Source organism: Suncus etruscus, chromosome 3 (assembly GCF_024139225.1).
Source record: "Suncus etruscus isolate mSunEtr1 chromosome 3, mSunEtr1.pri.cur, whole genome shotgun sequence".
In the NCBI taxonomy this organism is placed as follows: Eukaryota; Metazoa; Chordata; class Mammalia; order Eulipotyphla; family Soricidae; genus Suncus; species Suncus etruscus.
This window is the reverse complement of record NC_064850.1, coordinates 157,546,772-157,558,474: the sequence shown is the minus strand read 5'-3', so window position 1 is coordinate 157,558,474 and position 11,703 is coordinate 157,546,772.

Genomic DNA, 11,703 nt, shown 5'->3' with positions numbered 1-11,703 from the left:
CATACGCCCAAAACCCTATCATCAACAGTACAGCAAACCATAGTGCTTCCAAAAACTTTTTCTAAGTTCTATCAATCATGCACATATGTATGGCAGTTGACTTGGACATGCCCCTTGGGTTCCCCCATTGTAATGACTGTTGAACCTGGTCATGCCTCTTGGACAAGTCCCCCTGTCATGCCAGGTATAAAAGGGAAACCTTGGACTGTTGTGGGAGGGCCTAGGATAGTGACCAGAACAGTGTTTGATGGTCTGCGGGAGATGGAGGCAGGGGATTACAAAGATAAAGCATTGGATAGATGCTGGCTGCTTTGTATCTGTTCCCTTTTCTTTCTTTTTTAAACTAGGGCCCCCCCCCTGGCCACCCATGACTGGTGAAATGCCACCAATCGCTCCCTCTCTCTCTGAACCCCCCCCCAGGTCTCAGATTCCAAGAGGAATAAAAAGTATACTTGGTCTTCACTTCTCTCCCCTCTCTCAGTCTTGGGCAGGCGGTCACTACATGTTGGCGTCCCTGGCCCCAAAGAGGCCCTATTCTGCCTCTGGGTCCCTGCGAACATTGCAGCACCAGGTTCTGGCAACCTTAGGTCTCTGCAGCGTGCAACCCTGCAGCCCTGGCAGCCCTACTAAGGCTTTTCTTTATACACACATTATTATGGAAAAGTGGTTTCTAAAGTATGTCATGTAGGTGATGGAACAAGTAAATGTCAGACATTCCTGAGAGAAGGAATAGCAGAGTTGTATAGTTTGAGGGATGGAGCAAGAATAACTATGGAATCAGGACAATTTTTGGCAGTTGTGGCAACAGGGAAAATAGGGAGCACTGGTGGCGGGAAGGTTGCACTGGTGAAGATGTATTTTATGACTAAAACTCAACTACAAGCATGTTTGTAATTATGGTGTTTAAATAAAGATCTACTTAAAAAATTAAATAAAAGACGTAATTAAAGAAATAAAGTGGGTCTGGGAGAGATAGCATGGAGGCAGGGCATCTATCCTTCCTGCAGAAGAACGGTGGCTCATATCCCAGCATCCCATATGGTCCCTTGTGCCCACCAGGGGCAATCTCCGAGCATAGAACCAGGAGCACCCTCGAATGCCACCAGGTATGGCCCAAAAGAAACAAAAACAAATCAAATCAAAAAACAAAAACCAAAAAAATAAAAATAAAAATAAAAACAAAACAAACAAAAAACAAAAAAATAAAATAAAATAAAAACAAAACAAACAAAAAACAAACAAGAAGGAAAAAAAACAAAGAAAAAGGGAGAAAGTAATACAGGAGATTACATTTGGGGAAAAATGAGATAAGAGGTAGTGTTATATAGGTCTATACTAATGATGAAAGTATAGGTTTCCCCATTGTCTTTTGACATTTCCTTGTGGGGTGTGAGCTCCAGGCAGGGAGGTTTTGGGTAGAATTCTTGCAGTGGGAGTCCTTTTGGATCTAGGTCCAGTATCAAGCCACAGTCCTCATTAGGGAGAGGTGATTAGGAGGTCCACACTGCATGAGTCAGTCGGGGTGTTGGTTGTATTTTCTTGCTGGGAACGATGTGTGAGTTTGAGTGGGAGTGTCTTCACTGGGGTACTGGATTGTTGGGATAGGAGGTTGGTTTTGATGCCTAATGGATTAAGAACTGAGGGTGAAGAGTTATAATTTGGTGGGGATATCGGGGATGGGATTGAGGGGTGAGGGGATAGTCAGATTTCTGAAGAGGGGAGAGGGAATAGGGAGGGATTATATAGGGTATAGGTATGGGTTGTTTGTGGTTTAGGTTTGTCTCTTAAGGATGATTCCTATCTCTGTGTTCTCCTGCCCACTTATAAACATATAGAAGTTAGCTTAGGTATATAATAATGTAGAGAGTTGGGGAGAACAAGAGAGGCGCTGAGTACAGAAAGATAGGTAAGTAAAGTACTTGTAAGGAAAAGAAACTAATAGATCAACTTTTGATATGTATAGGATTCATGTCTCGAGTACTAACCCTTGTGTTCGTGAGGTCTATCTATGTAGGTGTTTACCTTTTGCAGTATTGTCCGTAGCACCCTATATGTCAGCTTTCCTTTCCTATAAAGGAGGTAACCGTGTGGTTTTTGTTTGACATGGATGGAATTGATGATAAAGAGGAAGAGAAGGTAGAAGATAGAAGAAGAGGAAGACAAGAGATAAAAGGAAAAACAAAACAAAACAAACCAGCAATCAAACAACAACAAAAATATGAAGTAATGAGAAGGGAGGGTAACAGAGCAAGAGCATGTTAGTTTGCTTGGACATGTTCGATGTTTAGGCCCTGTAGTATAAATCTCTAGGTCACGGTTGTTGCTTCAGTGGTCTGGCTGTTCATATGCTTCAGGTCCTAAAGGAGGACACAATCTAGAGATAAAGGGTATGTTAAAGAGTTTTATCTGGACATTTTCACGATGTAAGCTGATTATGGTGCCTCATGTGACTGAGCACCGAGGTACCACAGTAGATGTTCACCCTTTGTATCCAGGAACACCTATGAACAGAAAAACTGAGAGGTTATTTTATATGTAGTAATGTTAAGGCATTCAAACATATTTTTGAAATGTTTTCATTGGAGTCAGTAATTTCCCATCATAATCTTTACCTGTAATCCTGTATAAGATACCTAGTAAATTATTATGGGCCTTTGTAGTAAAATGATAATTACAAACCTGTTCTCTCTCCCTGCTGTTTTGCTGTTGCTGGTTTCTTTATGATGTAATGTGTAGTTGGGCTTCGTGTTGTTTCTCTTCCCTTTATTTTGGGCTCTATTTCCCAGTATATGGTGATTATTACCGTGTTTGAGGTTTCTATCCTGTTACACTCTGTTATTTGATCATGGGATATTGATTGTATATCTGGTGTATATTCTAGGTACTTTAGAATAGTGCCATTACTTCGTTTAACATAATATTTTATAGGTCCATCCATGTTGCTGCAAAGTCTATGATTGTATCATTTCTCACCGCCATGTAGTATTCCATTGTGTATAGATACCATATCTTGATGATCCTCTCATCAGTTGTTGGACATCGAGGTTGATTCCAAGACTTGGCTATTATACTGAGTGCTGTGATAAATAATGGGCTGCACACATACTTTGGGATTAATGTTTCTTACAAAAGTAGGCTTTTGAAAAATAATTTTATAGAAAATAAGCTGAAACAGAATGTCAGTGGAAATTAGAATTGGAAATGATTGAATACTATTTAGATTTAGTGAGTGAAAATATAATGTGTAAAGTTCTCCCAAATGATAAAGTTCTAGCAGGGGTCCTCAAACTTTTTAAACAGGGGGCCAGTTTACCATTGGAGGGTCTGACTATAGTAAAAAATAACTTATTAACGAATTCTTATGCACACTGCATATATCTTATTTTGCAATGAAGAAACAAAACAGATACAAATGCAATATGTGGCCCGCGGGCCATAGTTTGAGGACCACTGTAAGGGTTTCTGCATGACATTATATAGGTGTTCAAAATATATATGCATATATATAGCTATAGTTTCATAAGGTCAACATATAATTAGGTTAATTGAGGTTCCTCAAATCACTATACTAGTGCCTGACAGATTGATATGTTAGGGAAAGCAAATATATAGGCATAAACTAAAATGACAGCTTAAAAAACATGCTAGATTGTTTTACCTATTAAATTTTTAGTAAAATATTTAAGATTTTAATTATTTTTATTTTTTAAATTGAGGGATAAAAAAGTTTTACCAATTTTTTCTCATTGAATACTATAGATTTATATGGATATATAAATTTGTGAGTAATATTCTATTTGTGGTAAAGTATAAACTCTAGTTTAATTTTAATGACTAAATTTAACACATTTAAATAAGAAAAAAGGAATATTAGTTTCTTGATCTGTAGTAATCAATTATTTTGATTTAAGTTAAATGCTTTTTATCTTTTTTTACATTTGTAAAATGAAAAGCATTGAATTAGTGTCTCCAGACACAATATTCCTCTAAGATTCTGTGATTGATGACACAGCTGCATATGTTTATTTTACACAATGCTATACATGGTACTAATTTAACACTGTCATGAGTCTTATATTAATATGTCCTGTTTGCTTATGTAATTATACACAAACAAGAGTACTAATTTATTGAGTTCCAATCTTTTTTGTGGCTGTAAACAAGTGAATGGCCAGGACACCAGTGTATTTTTTTTCTATTCAATATAAGCTTCTTCCAAATCAATATTATGTGGTTACCTGTCAGGTAAATCAAGCAAGACTGATCACCACAGGTGCACCTTCAACCTTGTCATTGATTTTTCATCTTTGATTTATAAAATATATCATGATTTACAATTAATGTTATTCATCTGTTTTTGATTGCTTCAGTGTTTGAGGGGGGTTATTATTGATTTGTTTTAGAAGCCGTCATATTAAGCATTCAATCAATGCTACATAGATTTTTTTAGAATATGTGAACATGTTTTTACATTTAGTTTTTCAAACTGTCCTTAAAATTGAATAAAATTTTGACATTTATTTTCATCCACATAAAACATTCTTTCATTGTTTTATATTATTAAAAAGGTATATTTTAAACTATTAAAAAGGAGAATTATAATATAGTACCAAATAATTGTAGTAGATTTCTTAAACAGTTTCTTTCCTAAAAAGATGATATAATAGTGATGCACACAAAACAAGTTATAGATCTGATTTGAAGGATTCAAAACCCTAATAAAATAAAAACATTATTTTAAAAGTCTAGTTCATCACCTAAGTATTTTTATTGCAATTTTTTGTATAAAGTATTTGCTTAGAAATAAAATTAAAGCATGCTTCTTAAGCAATACACCTGTTGGTATTTATTTAGGCATAAATTCTGAAATTTTATATAATTTGATTATATATGGTAACCACATTTTATATAGTGGGAAGAGAGACACGGAATGGCAAGTTAAATTTAATGAAAGTCAAAATTATTGTCTATTTTAAAATAGTCAGAAAATAGGTGTGAAGATGAGTAAATTTAATTTTTATAATAATATCTTTATTTAAACACCATGATTACAAATATGCTTGTAGTTGGGTTTCAGCCATAGAAAAGAACATCCCCCTTCACCAGTGCAACATTCCCATCACCAATGACCCATTTCACTCCTCCCCCACCCCCTGCTAGAACCAATAATTCCTATATGTTTATCCATTCACTATTAGATTCAAAACCACTAAGACATGGCTGAAGCAGCATTGTTCTTAAGGAACTACACAAAAGTCTTAGTTATTTACCTGTCCAAGAATCACTAATCTGGATTAATTAACACAAGTTAGAGAATATGATGTTTGAAAGATTAGACTATAAAATTAAGCAAATATAGACTTCTTTATTAACACAGCACCTTTATTAATATGCATGAGAGGAGTAGCAGCAACAGTAAAAATTCCAGCTATGTAGCTAATAAGTTATAAAGAGTAGTTTATAAAGGTAATATAAATATAAGAGGTATATAATAAATGAAAAATAAAATGTGTTAATAAATACATCATATATACCAAAATATGATAGGGGTTAAAGAAATTTATAATTTTCAAAAATATGCTCTTATTCTCTAAGCATCTAAGCCTATTTCAGTTCACTTTTACTCATTTGGAAAATGATTCTTTAATATGATAGAAAAATTATAATTAACACAAAAATTAATAATATATAACATGTATTATTAATAATATTAATGATATATAATATTATATATGAATAATATATAATGTAATCTAACATTTGCTACTTTTATATTATATATATATATGAAATGGAGATTTGTCAAACATTAACTGTGTGTTGTTTGTTCCTTTTTTTTCAGTTTTTGGATCACACCTGGTTGTTCTCAGGGTTTATTTCTGACTCTGCACTTAGGGGTCACCCCCAAGGTTCTGCAATTATTTGAGATCTGACGGATCAAATACAAATTAGCAGCTTGCAAGGCATGATATCGTCGTGCAACTGCTTTATATCTTAGCATGGAATTGGGAGTATTTATTTAAACTTTAGACTAGATGGTATTCAATAATCTAATTTGATAAAAATCTGATAGCACAGAAATATAAGAATGTTCAGTTTCATTTTGTCAAGGGTTCCAATTGCTCCAACAAGCGAATTGTTCATAACCCAGTATTAAAATCATGCAGTGATAGTATAACACTAGGTGTTCAATCAACTGAAAATATAAATGGCTATTTTAATCATACAACATATTTTTCAAATGGTATTATTCTTTAGTTTGTGTAATTGCTCTCTAATATAATCTCCCCCAAAAGTAGAATATCTATAAAATGTTATGCTATATTTACCACAAAAATGCGTAACTAACCGAGAAATTGTACTCTATGCTTAATAATAAATTCGATCTTCAAAACTTTATATTAGCTAACAATTATCTTACATTATATATCATCAGTGGAGTCATCAGTAGTCTTTTATGGCCATGTGCACAGTGGTGCAAATTTTGAATTGCTCAATTATTATTTTTTTAAAAAATTGAATAGAGCAATTTTATACTGCTTACTTCATCCCTTACACTATAAACAATTCTATTTCATGTCAAATGTTTTAATATTTGGCTTTTTATTTCTGATTTCACTGCTTTGAAATTCTCTAGTGCTGTAAAGCTATACAGTGTTTGTAAGTAAATGAAGGCTGTAATGTGTCTTTTAGAAAAAAGAATATTTTAGGCAGATTTTTAAGTGCAAGTAAAAGTGATATTGCTGTGAATTTGATATTAACAGATTAGCATCACTAATTAAATGTTTCTAAGTAAAATATATTTAAAACAAACATGTTGATTATATGGCAAAACGTGTAAAAGAAAGTTTCAGGATCAAGCTTCTATTTTCCCTAAGTTTAATAATTTCCATCATTGTGTAGACCATAAAAGAATTAACTATGTCTGTGAACTATCTATCTATGCAGTTATGCGTAGGAGAGAAAAAGTATTTGATCAAATGAAACATTAAAATTTCTTTGTTCACTCTTCTCTCACTATATGTACAAGTACTCTGTTAAACAGGCTATTAAATTGAAATGTCCAGATTTTGAGAATAGATCAGTTTCAGACAGTTTGGTTTTCATCATCATGAGATGAAGATAGAAGTAAACTCTAAGAACTATATTTTTCTAACATAAAATATCACTCAAAATTTATGTAAAAATATTAAGATAGAACACTACATCTGAGCTGCATTAAGTCTTAACTTTGTTCTCCAAGAGCCAGAATAATAATATTACAAAGTTGAAAATGCATATTTTCTTGTTTAACTTACCTATTATGTAAAAGTTTGCCATCAAATATAGCACCTTAGTAAACAACATTATTTCCTTTTTTCCCCTTATAGTTAGGAATTCAGAAATAGCTTAATTGGATGTTTTAGCCAAACTCTCACAAAGTTAAGCCAAAGTGTAAAAAAAAAGAAACAGTGACTAGGTAAGTTCAGCCAACCAAGGTACTGACAAAACTTAACAAAAAACGAACATCTAACCCCATCTAAAAGTGGGGAGAACAAATGAATAGATACAACCTCAAAGAAAAAAAGACACATGAAAAAGTGCTCCACATCACTAATCATCAGGAAGATGTAAATTAAAACAACAATGAAGTACCATCCCTGGCCACAAAGACAGGCACAAAAAAAAAAAAAAAAAAAAAGAAAAAAGAAAGAAAGAAAAAAGAACAATCAGGGCTGGAGGAGCTGTGGGAAGAAATGAACTCACATTCACTGCTGGTGGGAATGCCATCTAGTCTGGCCTTTATGGAAAACAATATAAAATTCTTCAAAAAAAAAAAAAAACTGCAATTGGAAATTAGCTCCTATAAAATCCAGCAATACCACTCCTAGTGATATAACCTAGGACCACTAAAACAATACAATGATACCCTCTGTACTCCTATGTTCATAACATTATTTACAATAACTAGAACCTGAAAACAACCCAGATGCCCAACAACAGATGAGTGGCTAAAGAAACTATGATATCTCTATAGAATGGAATACTATGCAGCTGTTAGAAAAAATGAAGTCGGGCTGGTGAGGTGGCGCTAGAGGTAAGGTGTCTGCCTTGCAAGCGCTAGCCAAGGAAGGACCGCGGTTTGATCTCCCGGCATCCCATATGGTTCCCCCAAGCCAGGGTCAATTTCTGAGCGCTTAGCCAGGAGTAACCCCTGAGCATCAAATGGGTGTGGCCCAAACCCCCCACCCCAAAAAAATGAAGTCACAAAATTTGCTTATATATGGATGGATTTAGAGACTATTTTGTTGAGTAAAATAAGTTGAGGGAGAGAGATAAGCACAGAATAGTCTCACACATCTGTGGGATTTAAGAAAAATAAAAGACAATATAAAAATAGCATCCAAAGACAAAAAAGGTGAGGTCTTGAGGACCAGCTCATGAAAATAAGCTTATCATATATCGGTAAGTGCAGTTAGAGAAGTAACTACTCTAACACCTACCATGACAATGATAAAAAGAGAAATACAATGCCTGTCTTGAAGACAGGCAGGGGGTGGGGGATTTGTAGAGAATAGGGGGACAATGGTGGCAGGAAAGTTGTAGTGGTGAAGGAGTTTGTTCATTTTATGGCTGAAACCCAATTACAAATATGTTTGTAACCATGTTGTTTAAATAAAGATATTATTGATAAAAAAGAAGTGAGAAAATGTAAAAAATAAAAGAAACAAAAACACGACTTCTGTCACTTCATGACTCAAATAAAGCTGGAAAATAAGGTTCTGAGATTACTCAAATTATCATTAAGTCTTATTTAACTCTGTTGCCTAATAGTAAAAAGAACTATGCAGTCCTGACATAGACTCAGATATAGCCAGTGTTTCCTTGTGATGAGTTTACCTTAATTGAACTTATAACCATGTAAAATAAGAGAGAATCATGATAAAAGCTAAATTTTTATGAACATGAACTTGGTAACAAAATATCACTAATTATTCCAAAATTGGTCAATATTCTATTGACAAAGCACACAAACTATAAAACTTTAGCATATCTGTGATAAAACTATGCATAGCTAATAGAACAATGTAGAGATAAAATGGTAACATAACATGCAAAATGTCTTTAAGTCTACTAATCTACAATGCAATTCTTTTAATATTCAACAAGCCCAGAATATAGGGTATCATCTGTGGAAAAAAAACAACAAATAAAGAAGGTGGGAAATATATAACCATGATATATCATAGTACAGAAATAGATCAGAGACAATCATTACAGACAATACATTTATCTACGTGACCTTGATGTTACTAAGAAAATCAGTTGTCTTAAGAGGGTTAAAATATGAGCGAAAAAAAGTTGAAAAATAGGAGTGGAGACCAGACAATATTGGTGGTGGGAACACCTCTGATTCATGATCACTATTTACCTAAAATATTACTGTAAAGATTTGTAATTCACTTTGATTAAAATAAAAAAGGTAATGCACAAAAAGATATTAGTTTCTGATTTAAGAAAACAATTTATAAATATCACACAAAATCATATATGAATTTTTCAAATAAAAATCTTGATATATTCGGGATATTTTAGTAAGCCAATAAAAAACAATACACGAAAGAGATAAAGTAAAAAGGATATTCGAAAATAGACAATTCTTAGTTACACTGCCTTCTAACTTAAATGTGTTTCATGATTTAATAGTCTTGCTCTATTCATATATTATTTTCTAAACTCATGTTTATAAGGAAATACTGGAACTTGTGAATAGTCACAAGAAGTAGAAACCCTAATTTTCTAAAATTGTCCCTTATATAAGGTGAACATTATACTAAATGATAAATAAGCATTCATTTGTATGAAAAACCTATAACTGGTGCAATCTGTCAATGATTTTCATTGGCAGTCTTGACTTGAAGCTTTCTTTGAAAATTCTCTATAACATTGCCTGGGGCATTGTGTGAATTTGTGTGCTGTCACTCATTATAGCTATACATTATGAAAGAAAGTTCGTATTTCTCTTTATCTTTTCTAGAATTGGAAGTATTTGAAGGTCAGAATGTTAACTTTTTTTTCTCATTTACAGCCTAACATATATGAAAAAAATCCTTATACATTAAGTAATTGCCACAAGTCTCTTCTCTGTCATAACATGAATTACTTTCAATTAAAATAAATTCGATCCAATAAATATGTATTGATAACTTCTCATTTTGTTGTCATGAAACTAGTTATAATTTGAGCTTTCCGCCTCAAGGCAAATTTTAAAATCCATCCGCAATTGAGAGCAGATCCTTTCCCAGTGATCAGTATGAGCCAAGTTGAAATTAACAGTTACAAGAGCAGCTGAAAGAGTAAAGAAATTCTTTTAAATCCAAGTGGAGGTTTTCTCTTTTGGCATTCTTTCATCTCATGAACTGTCCAGATATACATTACTGAGCCAAGTCATTATATTGACCGAAGTACAATTCTGGCTGAATCTAGGGAAAACTATCACAAGATAAAGTTAATTCACTCATATTAAGGGCTATAGCAATAACTACTGTAGCAAAATGTCTTTCATAATATGAAGACTCTTGAATAGGATTTATGTATATAAATATATATTCCTATTCATAAAATAATTCTTAAAATCTGATCCCTTCTCATTGCCGGGACAAGGGGTAAGGTGTCTACCTTGCCCACTCTAGCCTAGGATGAACCACGGTTTGACCCCTGGCATCCAATGTGGTCCCCCAAGCCAGGAGCTATTTCTGAGTGCCTAGCCAGGAGTAACCCCTGAGCGTCACCGGATGAGGAAAGAAAGCAAGAAAGCAAGAAAGCAAGAAAGCAAGAAAGCAAGAAAGCAAGAAAGAAAGAAAGAAAGAAAGAAAGAAAGAAAGAAAGAAAGAAAGAAAGAAGGACGGAAGGAAGGAAGGAAGGAAGGAAGGAAGGAAGGAAGGAAGGAAGGAAGGAAGGAAGGAAGTACGAAAGGAAGGAAGGAAGGAAGGAAGGAAGGAAGGAAGGAAGGAAGGAAGGAAGAAGAAAGAAAGAAAGAAAGAAAGAAAGAAAGAAAGAAAGAAAGAAAGAAAGAAAGAAAGAAAGAAAGAAAGAAAGAAAGAAAGAAAGAAAGAAAGAAAGAAAGAAAGAAAGGAAAGGAAGGAAGGAAGGAAGAAAGGAAGGAAGGGAGAAAAGAAAGGAAGGAAGGAAGAAGAAAGAAAGGAAAGAAAGAACGAAAGAACAAAAGAAAGAAAGAAGAAAGAAAGAAAGAAAGAAAGAAAAAAAGAAAGAGAGAGAAAGAAGAAAGAAATAAAGAGAGAAAGAAAGAAAGAAAGAAGGAAGGAAGGACGGCAGGGATGAAGGGAGGAAGGAGGAAGGAAGGAAGGAAGGAAGAAAGGAAGGAAGGAAGAAAGAAGGAAAGAAGAAAGGAAAGAAGAAAGAAAGAAAAAGAAGAAAGAAAGAAAGAAAGAGAGAGAGAGAGAAAGAAAGAAAGAAAGAAAGAAAGAAAAGAGAAAGAAGGAGGGCATGAGCAAGGGAGGAAGGGAGGGAGAAAGAAAGGAAATTAGGAAGAGACACACCCTTTCTTTTCTAATAAGCATATAAAAACTCCATTTCTTTTATTTTTAATTTTCACAATTTAATTTCCTTAGTGAATACTGCCATACGTGATGCTCAGTATTACTCAGCCATCTAATCTGATAAAGAAAAATGTGTCTACTCCACTCCTAGGGATATACCCTA